Source organism: Podarcis muralis, chromosome 1, assembly GCF_964188315.1.
Source record: "Podarcis muralis chromosome 1, rPodMur119.hap1.1, whole genome shotgun sequence".
In the NCBI taxonomy this organism is placed as follows: Eukaryota; Metazoa; Chordata; class Lepidosauria; order Squamata; family Lacertidae; genus Podarcis; species Podarcis muralis.
This window is the reverse complement of record NC_135655.1, coordinates 77,139,370-77,156,089: the sequence shown is the minus strand read 5'-3', so window position 1 is coordinate 77,156,089 and position 16,720 is coordinate 77,139,370. Positions and strand designations below refer to the sequence as shown.

The following is a 16,720-nucleotide window of genomic DNA, read 5'->3' as shown; positions in this document are numbered from 1 at the left end:
AAAAATTCCTTACCTCCCACTTTTTCGTGCTTTCCCCCTACACCTGTTTGCAGTCATTGTTCCCATAAACTTCTGGCACATTGGGTGAGGGGGAAAGGATTGCTGTGACAACCAGGCCAATTCTCCTTTGCACTGCCACATTTACCCAAATATGCATCCCAGTGGGAGTAAAGTGATTCAAGAGGAACTTCAGCATTTTGATATGCATTGAAATACATTATTTTTAACAGAATGCCTATTTGGGTATTTCAATGTGATGGGTGCATTCTTTATTCACTCTGATATTTCTATACACTTTTGTCAACAGATGCAAAAAATGTCTAAATGTGCCTTTCTATTTTAACTAAGCACCCGCAAAACTACCTGTACAACAGAAGGCAACCCCCCGCCCCGCCAAACCAAATTAAAGTTTTGATAATACAGGATTGTTGGCCTGAAGGTTTGACACTATGCATGTTTACTCAGAAGTAAATTCAAACTGAGTGGGGATCAGCTGCTTCTTCACAACTGCATGGCATTTTGCTCCAGCTGTAATAGGAAATGCATATTTTCTTCATGCTTTCATGGTAAACATGCAGTGCCAACAGCAGAACAAGTCGTCTTCAAAACCATGTGGAAACTCCACCTTTTGCATCTGAAACCTCCATTTCTACTGTGCTTCAAGTCCCAGCAAGTTCCCTTGCCTTCTGCTCTGTGCTCAAGCATGCTTGAGAAGTTTTTCTGGGAAAACTTAGATTACCGTTCCCAGTGGCTTCCAGAAGAAATGAAAGTGCATGATAAATTAATTCCCAAATTCTTATTCTGAATCTAAAATCTGCTATACTAGGAGTGGGGAGCCAAATGTAGCTTTTCCGATCTATCTTGATGGCCCGCAGGACTCTTCCTCAGACCACACCCCTCACTGACTTTGCTTTGCACCATCCTTGAATAGTTCTGGCTGGCTGGAGTATGTCTTAAACTCTGTTAATGTCTGTCACTTGCATGGCTGTAGGGCACAGAGGGGTGGGTGGATGTGTGGGAACTAGCCTGCTGTGTAAAGTTAAAATTTACATTTTATGTAAATGTACTCACATATGGCCCCTGGAAGATTACCCAGAGATGAATATGGCCCTTGAACACAAAAAGGTTCCACACCCCTGTGCTGTCCTTTTGTAGAAGGGAAATTATAATAAAAACTAGTCTTCTGCTTCATCTTGTGATCAGGAGGAGTTAGATGACAAAGATAGCAACCCCTCAAGCATTTATAGATTTTAATCTATGTTTCTTCTTTGCCTATTTCCTTTGCTGGAATGAGATTTCTGTGAGGCAGTGAAATCTTCATAACAGGCCAACAACTAAGCCCTCCTCTGCTGCGTATAATGGTTCCCCACCTAAAACAGCCCCCTGGATTGTGGTCGTGTTATTTAGTCGTTTAGTCGTGTCCGACTCTTTGTGACCCCATGGACCAGAGCATGCCAGGCACTCCTGTCTTCCACTGCCTCCCGCAGTTTGGTCAAACTCATGCTGGTAGCTTCAAGAACACTGTCCAGTCATCTCGTCCTCTGTCGTCCCCTTCTCCTTGCACCCTCCATCTTTCCCAACATCAAGGTCTTTTCCAGGGTGTCTTCTCTTCTCATGAGGTGGCCAAAGTATTGGAGCCTCAGCTTCAGGATCTGTCCTTCCAGTGAGCACTCAGGGCTGATTTCCTTAAGAATAGATAGGTTTGATCTTCTTGCAGTCCATGGGACTCTCAAGAGTCTCCTCCAGCACCATAATTCAAAAGCATCAATTCTTTGGCGATCAGCCTTCTGATTGTGGTCGTAGCCAACCTATTTCTTCTTCTTCTTTTACTTTGTTTTGCTGATTATACATGCACAAAAGCTTTTGAAGATGTGACTAAAAGGAAGCAATGGCATCTTGTGCTTGTTCCTTCCCTTTTGATTGCTCATCCAAATGCAACAGGGAGACAAACACCAGCTCTTTGTGAGAATAACATTGTCCTATGCCCTGGGGTATCTATCATGAATGCTGTGGATTTATTACATCCTTTTTTCATATTATGCATTCAGCAAGGCTGGAAAATAATTGTCCCAAGCCACTCTACCTGTCAGACAGATGCTTAAGTTAATGATGGATTAAGCTGCTTTTGGATGGAAATGCTGTTAAAATGGGTTCAAAGTAGCTCCATCTCCTTATCCCTGCTTTACATTTTAAAAAAGGTAGATCCATGTTTAAAGACATGAATCTTCCATGGTCCTGTGTAGTTTAGATTTGAGCTGGCAGGAAGCCACTGCCAGTCCTAGCTCCTTGACCTTGCTTCTGTCTGAGTGTTACATAGTTGTACAAGCACATATTTATTAGGTTCACACCTAGGTGTATGTAGATAATGAATGTTTCATGTATGTACTGAAAAAAATACAATGCATGTAGCATCTCTCAGAGTTGCAACAGCGTATTGCTCCTTTTGGAAGTGTGTAAGAATAATTCAACCATTGTAGTTTCATCACAAGAGTTCAGGTCTGATGATCCCTCTAGAGCCCTTCTCCTCTTCTGTTCACGAGGAAGTACATCTTCTGTGCCAGAAACATTTTCAGGGTGCCTACACTTTCATTCGGGATGAGGGTGGTGCTGTGGTGTAAACCACTGAACCTTGGGCTTGCCAGTCGGAAGGTCGGTAGTTCGAATCCCCACGACGGAGCAGTTTGAAAGGATGTAAAAGTGCAAGTAGATAAATAGGTACTGCTCCAGCAGGAAGGTAAATGGTGTTTCCGTGCGCTGCACTGGTTCGCCAGAAGCGGCTTAGTCATGCTGGCCACATGACCTGGAAAAACTGTCTGCGGACAAACGTCGGCTCCCTCGGCCAGTAAAGCGAGATCAGAGCCACAACCCCAGAGTCGTTCACAATTGGACTTAACTGTCAGGAGTCCTTTACCTTAACCTTTTTACACTTTCATGGGCATAGCTAGGATTTATTTTAGGGGGGCAAGCTTTGTTTTATGGGGGCAGAACCAAGTTATTTGCAATGCAATTGGTCAGTTAGTCAAGTATTTTTATTTATTTACTTGATTTGGCTATGCCAATGGTACCAAGGTATTTGGAAGTAGCAGCAGCAGTAGTAGTAGTAGTAGTAGTAGTGGAGGAGGAGGAGGAGGAGGAGGAGGAGGAGGAGAAGGAGAAGAAGAAGAAGAAGAAGAAGAAGAATTGTTGAAAGGACCAGCAAATCAGTCTTTTTGCAACTTACTGAGTCCTCTTACTGAAGTACTTGGAAGCAATACCTGGTCTCTGTATCAAGGCATCGCCTGGTGCCTTCTCCTTCACTTTATCTGACCTTATGAATGTTAATTACAAGTAGGCAGATTCTGCACTGGACAAAGTTTTTGTCAAAACCAGATTTTTATTCTAATTAATTCTACACCAACTCCCGTATTTGATCCAAAGCTCAGCAAGATTCTGGAATTACTGTTCCAGGACCTGTAAAGGACTGCTAAGCATCAGTGAAGATGCATGGAGACTTCTGGCAACTGGTCAATGATGACATTACCAACATTGACAAGCAGTGCTCCGGTGGGCTCTGCACATGTGCAGTGAGAGTGAGGATCATCCTAGGCCATGCAAAGCCTTCCTGAATGTGCGTGGGGCACAGCTCTGCAATCTCACCTCAGTCCTGTACTTCAGGTCTCTTTGCCAACACAACATTGCCACATCAGTAAAGAAGCCTCCTTGTACATATGCAGCACTTAGCATGACATGGATGTCTTTTGATAGAACAGTACTGGATTCTAGTAAGTGCCAGTTTGTTTGTTTTGCCACTACATCATGAATAGAACTGTTGTTTCACTGCCAGATTCTATCTGGAACAGAATTTGACAGCAACTCGACTGGCATGTTTGTCATCACTTTCTCTCATCTCTAGAGCTTGTTTGTTTTGAACATTTTTTATAATTCTTAATAATAATATCAGATTGCAGGGTGTTGTACAACATACAACATATAAGACAAAAGACTAGAAAACAGCAGATTATTCTTCACAACTTCAAAACAAACTACAACATGTGCAAGATCGGTATGTGATCAGGCACTTCAGATATTTGGGTCTCAAGCCATTTAGGGCTTTAAAGGTAAGGAGGAGGAGTTAAGGAACAGAAGAGTGAAAAAATAAATTTTATCACTCTCTATTGAAGATCTTCTCTTTAATCCTGTTTCACAGCTCTCAGGACATATACTGGTGCCCCTTAGTCCTGTCCCTGACATTGTTTCTGTCTTAGCAGAAATATTGTCCTTCTAGATTTTAGAAGGTTTTATTTATTGCTTGTAGCTGAGGTTTCATCCTTAATACAGATCTACAGTTTACAGAATTAGCCACTAGAGTGAATTCTAAAACTTAAGAAGTTTTGATGAATTCTAAATTCTAAATATTTAATTAGTTAAAACATTATAACATAGTAGGTATAGTATCTCCTGTAGTTGCACATAAATTAGCTGGTTTTCTTCCAAGAATTCATAGCCACCAGTCATCAGGAATTGTTTTATTTTAAAGAAAAAAACAGAGTAGACCTAGCATCATCACCCTTGGATAATTTCTGCATATGCCCCCCTGTGCCAGGTGGCCAGGTGGGTAAGTCATAAATTAAAATTTCTCACAGTTTGGTGTCCTTATTTCAACAGCAATAAATAAAGCAACATATGAGTGCCTCTTATTAAGCAATATTATAGTGAGATGACTGTTGCTTATTGCAGAACTCAAAAGCTTCATAGACAGAGTTGCAGAGAAGATTTATGTGTCCCAGCTTACTCCCCCCACTTATGAAACTGAACAGGTTTGTTTCTACCCCAGCTCTTGCCTGCTCTGTTGGTGACCCTTCTGTCCTCCTTGGCTCTGCATGCAGAAACATCTGGATTCTGTCTGTAGGCACTTCAGAGAGACCTTGCTCGGCTAGGTATATCAGTACAGCTCAAACTGAAGATGTGCAGTCTTGTGTTTAAACCAGACTAAATCAACTGTCAGTGAGACACATTTCCCAATGACGCTGATGGACATCCCTTTTTCACATCCCATCTGTGATCAATCTGATTATGGAAAAGTTATTTTTCACCCTTAATGTGGATCTCTTCTCCCTGCTGGGTAGTGCTGCGCATGATTTTTTTGTGAACCAGTCAGTCATGCAATTTAATGTGCACAAATGGCTAACGTGTGTCCCGCCAGAAGTTGCCGGGACTCTTATTACCATCATCTGGGACTCTTGGCTATGCCTTAACAACAGCTGGAAAGTCTCCTTCCAGAGTTCCCTTCCAAAGGGCTTGTCTATTCAGAAGAACAAAGTAATAGGCCTTACTCCCAGGTAAGCATGCAGGGTTCCACCCTAAATTACTACAGGCCAGAAAGTGGATGTAAGAAGCTGTTGGGGTAGAAGGCATCTCTCTCAAAGGACAAGAAGATAAAATGTCATTAACAGAGGCTTAGAAATCAGATATGACTGAAATAACTACTATGTATCATCTGCTTGCTTATTATTAACAATCAGTAGCCTGCTTTGCAATGTAAGAATAACAACCCTTTACCTTCTCCTCAAAATATCTTCACATTGTGCTCTGTCCACACCCCAACAAGTGAGATCAGTATCATACTCATTTTATAGATAAGTAGACTGACCTCAGTCAAATAATGATCTCACTTAGTATAGTCTCCTGCATTTTTAATGGGAGATCTCCTTCCAGCATACCTGCTTCATCTCAGAATGCTTGCACTCCATCTGAAAATAAAATTGGTGCAATTTTAAAAGAAGTTGCTGGAAATTAGAATTCATTGTTATATTTAAAATTAAAAACCATACATAGTTAATAATTGAGACCTTAGTTCTTCTCTTATAATGTAAAAGGCTCAAATGTCATCTAAGACATTAGGTCAACTCTGCTGTTTAGGATTTTGATATCAGTTTTCTGACAATAAAACTGTCATAGGGTTGCCTCGCAGGGTTGCCATATTTTGAAGAGTGAAAAAGAGGACACATTTGGCGGTGCCTGGGGCGGGGGGAGGGGAGGGGGTGCAGGAGCAGGTACATTCTGCAGTGTCCCTTCAAAATATACAGAAACAAGGACCTGGTCCTTTCTTGCATCATGCAAATCTCACACAGTATGTATATGTTTTGCACTTGGTTGTCTAGTACTGCGTATCCAGCATATAAGGTAGCCTGCTCCTACACCTCCGGACATTTTGGCAAATTCAAAAAATCCACTCGGACAGAAATGTTATCCCTGAAAAAGAGGGTATATCCTGGAAAAAGAGGACATATGGCAACCCTACCTTAGGGCAATACCTGGCTCAGGTCTTGGACTTATATAAGAGAGTATCTCAATGGGAGCTAGTGGTAGAACATGGCTGCTTGGTACAGGGCCACTCTGGGATATTCTGAATGGGGGGGGGGGTTGAAGAGGGCAGTAGCATACCTCTCTGCCCATCCCCTACCCCTAAGGGATTATATAATCTAGGTTCGGTGTCTTTGACAGGCATAGGAAGGAGTTATGCCAGAGTTTGGAGTCAGGGAGTATGATAGAGTGTGGCAGAAAGGCAGGGATGGGGAAGATGGGTTTTAGGGGCTCATCTGGAGAGCAAAGATGGCAAGTGAATTGCTCCAATTCTGTAATAAGCACTTTCCAACTCAGTGCTAGCTCACATGCAGATAAGGGAGTTGATCTGTACATATAACTAAGTGATCCAATGGACTAAACTGCAGCCCATGCTGTCATTTACCAGAACAGAGGAAACTTGTGCCTCTGTTTTAAAGTAAATGTGAATTGGCTTTTTAGCTTTGGTGGTAATTAGTGTTGGGGTTGTACATGAAGGAGCCAATAAAGATATTGCTGAGAGGGCCAGCGATGTAATGGCAAGGAGGGAAGCCACTCCTTGGCCACAGGCCTGTCCTGGCTGCTGCCATTAATAGGAAAATGTAGTTCATTTTAAAAATACGTTGGCAAGAATACAATTGCTTATGAGCAGGTTGCTTCTTCCCATCTTGTGCTTGAAACAAGTATGAACTGAATGACTAGAAGGTATGCTAATGCTGCTAACTATAGGTCAATCATCATAGATTTAAAAGTACAAAGGTCTACAGTCTATTCTTTCCCCTGTCCCAAATGTCTGGTTGACTTTAGGCAACTAATTCCCCCACCTCCCCTTCCACAGAAATAATAATAACCTTGTCCTTTCATGCAGCAATTTGAAAGAATGAATCAAACATAAACACAGGGTGTAGGCCATCATTTCAGAGGCTATTAACTAGGTCTGTAAAACATGACATCACTGTAGCACCCAAAGCACAGACTAAAGCTAAAAGGGGCAGGAGGAGAGAAACAGTACAGTTACATTTAGAGCAGCGTGTTCTGAAGCCATCTTTTCTTATTTTATTACTTTCCTCAGTTCATCAGATATTGGTGTTTTTTATCCTATTCCTGGAATTAATTTTATTTCTTTGGAACTTGGTTGTTTGCTGTTGTTTTAATGTTGCAAAAAGTATTGATGCTTCTCATAAGTGTATTTTGAAATTACCAGAACCATTTGGTTGTCTACATAAACATTCACAATACACAGTTTCATTAACTATTACATTCAGTGTCAAGAAACAGAAAATAGGACCAGCAAATCAAGAAATACTGAAGAGAGAATCCCAAAAGCAGTTTGTAAAAGTCTAGCCATTGCATGGCATCTAAGTATCAGGAGAGAGAAGGTAAACCTTCCTTAGGTGGGTATGTCCCAGGTAAACTTCCTGACAGAGGAGGAACCTGGAGCAGGGCATGTGAGAGATGTCATTAAATGGTAAATGCCATTCCTTAGTCATCTTCCAGATTGGTTCTCTCTAATATTTAAAATATTTTTATACTGTACTTCAATCATACTCCCAGGGCAGTTTACATAAAGACTTTTTTAAAATGTAAACAAACAAAAATAAGCTAAAAGCTGCAACATTAGAGAAGCAGCATAAAACAACTAGTAGGATTAAAACTTCATCTAAAACATCCTGGAAAATAAAAAAGATTTGTGCCTCACACCAAAATAAAGCAGGGCACCAGCAAACCTCTCTGGAGTCAGTGCTCAAGAATGCTCTATGTACTTCTGAATGCAGGTGCCCAATTGTTGTTAGGCAGAGGCAGCATAAAATATTGTGCCAGTTTTGAAACTACTTTATTGGCTACCAGATCTGAGTTTCTCCTTTACCCTTATAATACACCCCCCCCCAAAGCTTTACAATCAGTCAGGTACGATTTCTTTATTTCAGTATTAGATTGCCATCAACTAAGATCAGAGCTATTTTGTGGTGACCCTGGATTTAGAGAATGCCTTCCCTGGGTAGGTAGGTAATTTTACATCCTCCTTCTGTTTTCAGAGACAGGCAAAACACGTGTGTTCTTTCATGCTTTAAGGGAGCTAAGATCTTAGATTGCTGACTTTTTAAGATTCCGTTTTAGTTTCTACAACTCTTTCAATAATGTGCTTTATTATATTAAAATGCTATATGCAAACCATTTTGAAAACACTTTTGATGATAGACGGTATTTAGAAACTCAGGAACAAATTCAAAATTGTGTGGTGTTGAATGTTACATATCACCGTGCCCAATGGAACCACCCCTTCCACCCCCCTATTTTGCTAATGGAGGATTCCACCCTCATCCAATTTTTGAAGCACAAGGGCACATAGGAAGGTGAGGAGGGAAAAGCACCGTTGCATAAGCGGAAGTCTCTGTGCACTGCTTTCACTGATGGGCCTCATTAGATGAATCCTGTTGTAAATAATTACAACCTGCTTAAAAAGGTGGAGTCTGGGAATTCTGTTGCCAAGATTAAGCATATACTGCATGTTTGAGACTAACTTCGGTATTTGGTAACAAAGAATACCTTTTTGTTATGCCAGTGGTGCCATGGACCCCCTGGGTGGGCTACACGTACCACCAGTTGGGAACCACTGTTCCCAATACAACATGGCAGGTGGCTTTCCAGCTGTTGCAACCGACTCATAGGCCTTATGGGTGAGAAGGATAAAACAGACATCCACACTAGAAGAGCTAAGAGAAGTATCCTCCAGTAGTTTTCCAAGAGTTACAACAACCCAGAAAGTTAAGTCAGTATTATTATTCTTAATTGCAGATGGAGTTGGACTGAATATGAGAAAGAGGCTTGACTAAATCTACTTAATGAGCTCATAGCAAAGGTGAGATGGGACTTCAAGATTTCCTGGTTCACTGCTGTGTACTTGCCCATTAATGCTACAGAAGCTTTAAGGATTGGAATACTACTAGCACAAGACATGGGCAGCAAACAACGTTGGACGTAGCCAGGGGGGCAGCTGCCCCCCTAGATCAAGTGAAACAATAGAAATACTTAACTGACTAATCACATCAGTTCTGGCCCCCCTAACAAAAGTCCTGGTCCCCCCCCCAAACAAAAATCCTGGCTACACCCATGGTTGGATGGTATAATACTCTCTCTTTACCTATGGGTTCCAGGGATAGAGTTTTTCCGATCTCAGGTCAGCAATCAGTAGAGACAGGCAGATTTATAAGCAGTTGTTGTTGTTGTTGTTTAGGCTTAAGAGAGGGCCAGCCCATGGGACTAAACCATACTAGCCAAGTATGAGAGGCCTGTTCTATTAAAAGCCCCTTAAGAAGGGTTCAGTATGCAGTACCGCAACAGAGCATGCTTTTGTATAGTTTTGTGGCACAGTACAGCTTCAAAACAGGCAGCATTTCTCATGGCTCACTTCTGGGATACACACCCAGGATCTGAATTATCAACTCTATCCTTATGCAAGACTTGGTACTAGAACTTGAGAGCAGAGAAGCATTTTGAGAGTCAGGGAAGGTATCTCAGCAAGTGCCAAGACAGGCTTGTGCTGTGCTGTGCTGAAGTGGCTTCTTCATGATTGGAGAAGAGAGGTCAGTGCTAGATAAACAGTAACGCTCTTCCAGTAGCCCTAGTCCTCCCATAACACTGTCACTGGGGAGGGAAGAAAAACTCTGAACAGCTGCAGCTTTATGCTTTTGAACCTAGCTGTACAAGAGAGGGTCAGTGGGTCACTGTTGTCAGTGCCCCTGGGAAGGAGGAAGCTTCTCCTGGAGAGTCTTTTAAAAACGTTAACTAAATTAGTGTGACTGCATTGCTAACTGCTTGAAAGATCCAGATGGCTAAGGTCATCAGCTTCCTTGCAGGCAGACACACCGAAGCTGTTTGCATTCCCATACTCAGTAACATAATGAATCCTGCTATGTCCCAGGAAGGGGGGTGGCGGGAATGCATGCTGGTTGGTACCTGTGAAAAACCAACACTGGTGGGCCCTGTGTGGGGGTGGATTGTTACCAGCTCTGTTGCTTCAGCTTTGTTTTTCTTCACAAACTGGTTTTTTAGCACAGGCTACAATCCTAAACACATCTAAGTGAAAACAAGCTTCACTGAAAGTGGTGACCTTATTGCATTTAACATCTAAGGGTGCAATCCTAACCTCACTTACCAGGGAGTAGGCCTCACTAAATTAACTAGGACTGACTTTTGTGTAGACGTGATAAAAAATGCACTGTAAAGCATTCCTTTTACATTGCAATTCTATGTATGTTTCCACTTAAAGCCTCACATGACCATCCTATACATCTATACTTAGAAGCAAAGCCTGTTGATTTCAATAGTGCTTATTCACAGGTTTGTGGATATAGGATTGCAGCCCTAGGCCCTCTTTCAACATGGCAGTTTGCCTCCAAAGAGTAACCTTTGAAAAGGTTCCCATTCACTCAATTTGTTAAAGCATAACTTTTTAAAGAAATCCCAGTATATAAGTAGGACAAACCAACAGACGTCTAGGGGTCTTATGATTCCCTTGCAATATATATTTGTTTAGGCATGCATGGGATCACTCCACAAAAGAAATGTGTGACCTGAAAAAGGTATCCTATGTAACTTCATCGGCTCTGGGATCAAACCTCAGGGTTTTCTCATAGTAGAGACTACCATGAAATAGTCCTTGTGTTTTCAACGTGAGCATGTAAAACAAAAAAAGTTATTCATGGAACGCCATCCATTTTAATGGTGCTCTACAGAGCTTTAGCAATGAAAGCATCTCTGCAGTTGGGATGGTGTTAAAGAAAATACCTGTGAGTTTTTTCTTACCTGGCTGCCTTTTGCTTCCCATATTTCATAAAATGGAATCATAGTGTTGGAAGGGACCCCGGAGGTCATCTAGTTTGCTGCATGGTGAGTGCAAGCTGCAATGTGCATTGTAACACCCAGGGTCAACATTATCACTTCTGACAACAGGCTGCAGCAGCCATGGGACTTTTGCCAGTAGGAGAATGTCAGTGTCAACATGCTACACAGCTTTTGACAATCACCCATTGATATGAGCCTTGTCCAGAAAGAGAAACTTCCTTGTGAGAATATCTTCTGTGTGTGGTGAGCCAGGAGTCCACCATACAATGTAACTTATCTGCTCCCCCCCCCTTCTTTCTTTTTTTCTGCTGCTGCTGGGGCCTGGGTGAGGAAAAAACTGCAGTCAGTTGCCCACAGTTTCTCAAAGCTTAAACAAATCATGCAGTAAATTCCCAAGTTCCAGACATATGTTTAGGGACATTTTAAATAAATACATACATAAAACTTTCCATTTATAACTTTGCAGTAAGATAATGTCGGCATTTAATTGTCCAGATGAATAAACTTATACATAGTGCCTTACTTTTCAAGAAGAGAAAAACCCTTTAAAAACCCAGAAAGGGGAGTGAGATAGGATAAATTCCAGTTAAGATATGAATTGGCAGGAATACTAAAAGCAATTTTAAAATAGAAAATGTTCTGATGTTTCCAAAATAATTTGGAATCCATACTTAAAATCCTATTCTTTACCCCTTAGTCCTTCAATGAGTGGGTAAATATGAACAAAAGGACCCATTTACTGATAACATTGTGCAACTGCAGGTGATGAGCACCTGGGGCTCTGTGTGTGTGTGTGTGTGTGTGTGTGTGTGTGTGTGCGTGTGTGTGTGTGTGTGTGTTTACAAGTGCTGATCAAACACTTCTCTGCTAAGATCAATAAGAGCTGCAGTTTCTTCCTGTCTCTGAAAAGTATCTGTGGTGCTCTACTTACACTTAAGTAGCAGTAAGAAGGAGCCTACCTTTCCTTAGAAGATTTGTTTACTCAATTATCAGGCCAAAGGGATGAGAAAGAAGGGTGTGGAGCTGAGGTGGTCCATCACCAGGTCACCAGGGTCATGGAATAAACCAGAAGGCATAGCCAGGAAGCAACAAAGTTAAAAATTCAGAAGAAGCTTTGTGGCTGTAGACGGCAGATCAGGTAACCACTTGGAGGGTTGTTTAGGCAAACTTACTTTCACAAGGCAGCAAAACTTAATTTAAACCAGGACTCAAATATGTATTGAATCCCAGGTACCAGCATTTAAATGTTTAGGTAATGCTTTGGAGGACAAGCACTTTGTGTGCAAGATAATTAAATTAGCTGTAGATCAGCTGAATAACAGAGCCACCAATGCATTATTTTGTGTACTCAATAAGCATTATAAACAAATATAATTCTTAACAACTGGGAAGTGAAGTTCATTGTGCGACAGAATCAACCACCAATTTCACCACCTGGCCGTCAGCCATTCACAGACTTACTATACGTTTCTCCTTTGCATTTAATCTGCATGAAATTAACTCCAGAGAATCTTTGGGTTAGGCTGAACCTTGGAAGACAGAAGCAGACAGAGTTCTGTAGCAACTTTCAGTGTGGCCTTCAGTACTTCAGCAAATCAGAAATGAGACCTGCCCAGCTAGTTGGGTAAGTGGAGGAAGCTGCTATGGATTGGGTCTGTTCTGGACTCCTCTGCCATAGCATTATGTATGAACCTGAACTAAACAGCTGCACTTCAGAGATCCACGATCTTTAACCTGGATTTGTTCTTGGTCTACTGCTTATGGTTTGTAAAGCTCATGGATAGTTTGAAATGAGTCTGGTTAGTTCAGGTTCAGACATAATGCTAAGCAAGCCAAGCAGCTCTACTTCTAGTGTTCTGGACCATTTTTTGGTTGCACTGGTGGTATGGATGTGGGCCAATAAACTGAGCTTGAACCCTGGGAAGACGGAAGAGCTGTGGGTTGATGGTTCTTATGCCTGGGAGTTTGGCCAGTTGCCTGTTCTGGATTGGGTTGCACTGCCTCTGAAAGAACAGGTTTGGATTTTGGGGATGTTGCTGGATCTGTCATTGCCTCTAGTGGCTCAACTACCCTCAGTGGCTAGGAGTTCTTTTTATCAGCTATGGCTGGTACACCAACTACGGTAATTCTTGGACAAGGCTAGAATGACCATAATGATTCATTCATTGGTAACCTCAATTGTTGCAGTATGCTGTATGTGGGGCTATCTTTGGGCCTGGTCTGCACGTTTTAGTTGTAAAATGCTGCAGCTAGACTGTTAACAGGAACAGGGTATCACCACCACATAACTCCGGTGCTTGAAATCTTGCACTGGCCGCCCATATGCTACAAGGCTAGATTGCAGGTTCTTGTATTAGCATCTTGGGAGCAGGATATGTGAGGAACTGCCTGATCCCTTATATCCCTGCTCAGTCACTGAGGTCTTTGGAGTCACTTGTTTTGGTTCCCCATGACTTGGATGCATGATTCATATCCACAAGGAGCTTTGCATTCAGTATTGTGGGCATTCAAATTTGTGGAACATCCAGTAGAGGCTGAACTTCTGGTGCTAACCAAATACAGTGGTACCTCGGGTTAAGTACTTAATTCATTCCGGAGGCCCGTACTTAACCTGAAACTGTTCTTAACCTGAAGCACCACTTTAGCTAATGGGGCCTCCTGCTGCTGCCGCGCCACTGGAGCACAATTTCTGTTCTCATCCTGAAGCAAAGTTCTTAACCTGAAGCACTATTTCTGGGTTAGCGGAGTCTGTAACCTGAAGCGTATGTAACCCGAGGTACCACTGTACCGGTACTTTTGTTTTTATTCCAGCAGGCTTCTTACTTTAATTCTGATTTAACTCATCTTTAGTCTTACTCCATTAGGTCTTCTGTACACCACTTAGTGGTGAATGATTAAGCGGTATGCAAATTGTACAAAGAAATACAGTAGGCCAAAACTGCCTTCCCAAGCCTTTTTAAAAGGCCTGACAACACTCCAGCTTTGCTAGCAACAGTAGAATCTGCAGCAGGTAACGTTGTGGCACTGGCCTAGGTAAGAAGCTTTAAGCCAGTCATAGCTGAGCACTGCAATGGGGAGGAAAATTCCACCTTCTCTGTTTTTCTGATCAAACATCTGAAGGGCAGACAAAGTGAAATTTTCCTCCTCCACATGATGCTGGGTTGGGCAGAGAGGTTTAAACCCATTCAAGTTCAGTTCTGTAATGAGAATGAAAAAGGGCTCCGTGTTCTCTGCAGATCAATCCGAATGCATTTCTAGACTGTATTCTCTTTCAAGAAGGATGGTGTATTTTAGGGTGATGAATACGTTACTTTAAAAAAAAGTAGCAAAGAGAAAATTAATTAAAAGAACAATTAAGGTAGCTGAGTGACATTGTATACACATTTTGCAACGTAAGCATTTAAAACAAGGAAAGACGCTCCCTAAAGCATAATATAAGCCTGACAGTGCCCACACAGCAAATATATTTATTTTAATTAGTGCAAATGGCATATTGCATTTGTGTGACATGCAATCCCAGAAAAAGTGGCCTAACCAGTCATCTGAGAAACAAAGCACAGAATTGTTTTTCTAAAACCACCTATTAACTAGTTTCTACCACCTCCTTCATTGTATTACCAGAATGTCTGTGAAAAACTCTCTCATAGCTAGTTATCTATTTATTTATCTGATATATTTGTATCCTGCCCTTTCATAAAGTTGCTAAGACTATTTCCTAGAATGTCATGAATTCTCCTGGAACTTCCCTTTGTGTATTGATCGGTGCAGGAAATGAGTGTACTGCCAGCCTACTTTCACCCAATGTACCAATAGGGCTCCATCAAATATATGATCTGTCTAGAGGATAAATGGAGCAATTCTCAACCTTTCATAGCCTTTTACCTATTTAATGGCCATTCCTCCCAGATACTCTAAGCCTTGAAACATGTAGATCTGAACCTGTGTGTGTAGTAGTAGTAGTAGTAGTAGTAGTATGTGTATCTGAACCGCCCTGATATCTTATGATGAAGGGCGATATATAAACAAAACAAACAAACAAATAGTAGGAACACACAACAAAGAATGGCTAGAAAAAACATCTGTCCTTTTTTTGCCTTATAGCACTTATGCGTTGAAACTGGCAGACCACACTCAGTCTTCCAAAGGATCAAGAAGAGGACAGTCGTCCACTTGCTATGACAGGGAAGCTGTTTTAGTCCTTTGCCATAGTGGGAAGGATCCTGCTTTTTCTTGAAGCTTGTTCTTACTGCCTCCCTACCTGCTTCTTTCTTTAGCTTGTATGATTTAGATTTCGGAATACATGTACCTGAATTTAAGGACCAGCCCAAAATCTTTTGAGACAGGGGCTCAGCTTCTTTAAAACCCTAATCTTTAAAGGCTTTAGCAAATGACTGGAGTTTAGAAAACATCAAGTAGACACATTTCATTCCTGGCAGTTCTCTAAACAGAGATTATTTTTTCAAGCCCCCATGTTGATTGCTGCCAAGAAAGGCGACAGTTTTATGGCACCGCCTTATCGTCAGCGAAACACAGGCTTTTAATTATTTTTATGAAGCAGGTTTATCTTGCTGCATTCAACAAAAACTCCCTGTTGGCTTTCCCTTTTGATTATAATCCAAATCAATGTGCAGCAAGGATTTCCCCTTGGAAAAAAAAATCTACAACCTAGAATCATATAAACCAGAATGATTTAATCATTCTGACATTTTGACATTCTCTTGTTCAAGTGGCTATTCCAAACAATTTTGGTAAAACAGGCTTGCTCTTTCCCTCCATGGAAATAAACAATGTGATCTAAAGAACCCAAAGAGACCCTGCCCCTGAGCTGGTCACTGCCTCATACACATGCACCTATTTTTTGTAGTGTAAGCATTGTAGTTGTAAAGGTAAATGTAAAGGGACCCCTGACAGTTAGGTCCAGTTGCGGACGACTCTGGGGTTGCAGCGCTCATCTCGCTTTACTTGCCGAGGAAGCCGGCGTACAGCTTCTGTGTCATGTGGCCAGCATGACTAAGCCACTTCTGGTGAACCAGAGCAGCGCACGGAAATGCCGTTTACCTTCTCACCGGAGTGGTACCTACTTATCTACTTGCACTTTGACGTGCTTCCGAACTGCTAGGATGGCAGGAACAGGGACCGAGGAACGGGAGCTCACTCCGTTGCAGGGATTTGAACTGCTGACCTTCTGATCGGCAAGCCCTAGGCTCTGTGGTTTAACCCACAGTGCCACCCGCGTCCCTATTGTAGTTGTAAAAGCTGGCAAACAAGTGGCAGTAGCGCAAATGAAGAACAGTATTTCTGAACTGTATTAGAGCAAGATGGTAAGTCTAGGAATTCTGCATGCAAATACCTGTTCTGTTCGCAAAGCCCAAATTTAGGGATAATGAAGAAGAGGAAGTGGGTTGCATCAAGCAGACATTTACAAGTTACACTTTGATACAGGAGATCCATGATCAAGATATCCCACAGCTTTTTCTTTTGTACAGATCAAAGCAGGTCTATAGGGTGGGGTGGGGGTGTTGATTGAGATAAAGATTTTCTCCACATCAGGGAA

The 16,720-nt window shown here is 41.8% G+C and overlaps 2 protein-coding genes across 3 annotated transcripts in view; one reads left to right on the top strand and one right to left on the bottom strand.

Moving 5' to 3' along the window:
• The window catches only part of RASSF7 (Ras association domain family member 7), a 77,984-nt gene that overhangs the window by 4,585 nt on the left and 56,679 nt on the right, over positions 1 to 16,720 (top strand). The window contains exon 2 of one of the 2 annotated variants that reach the window (XM_028735482.2): positions 9,118 to 9,181. The exons of the other annotated variant lie outside the window; for it this stretch is intronic. The gene's annotated coding sequence lies outside the window, so the exon portion shown is untranslated. The remainder of the gene's footprint in view (positions 1 to 9,117; positions 9,182 to 16,720) is intronic. 2 annotated transcript variants of the gene reach the window in all.
• The window catches only part of LMNTD2 (lamin tail domain containing 2), an 80,243-nt gene that overhangs the window by 58,158 nt on the left and 5,365 nt on the right, over positions 1 to 16,720 (bottom strand). Inside the window, exon 2 of the mRNA XM_077931849.1 lies at positions 5,630 to 5,729. The gene's annotated coding sequence lies outside the window, so the exon portion shown is untranslated. The remainder of the gene's footprint in view (positions 1 to 5,629; positions 5,730 to 16,720) is intronic.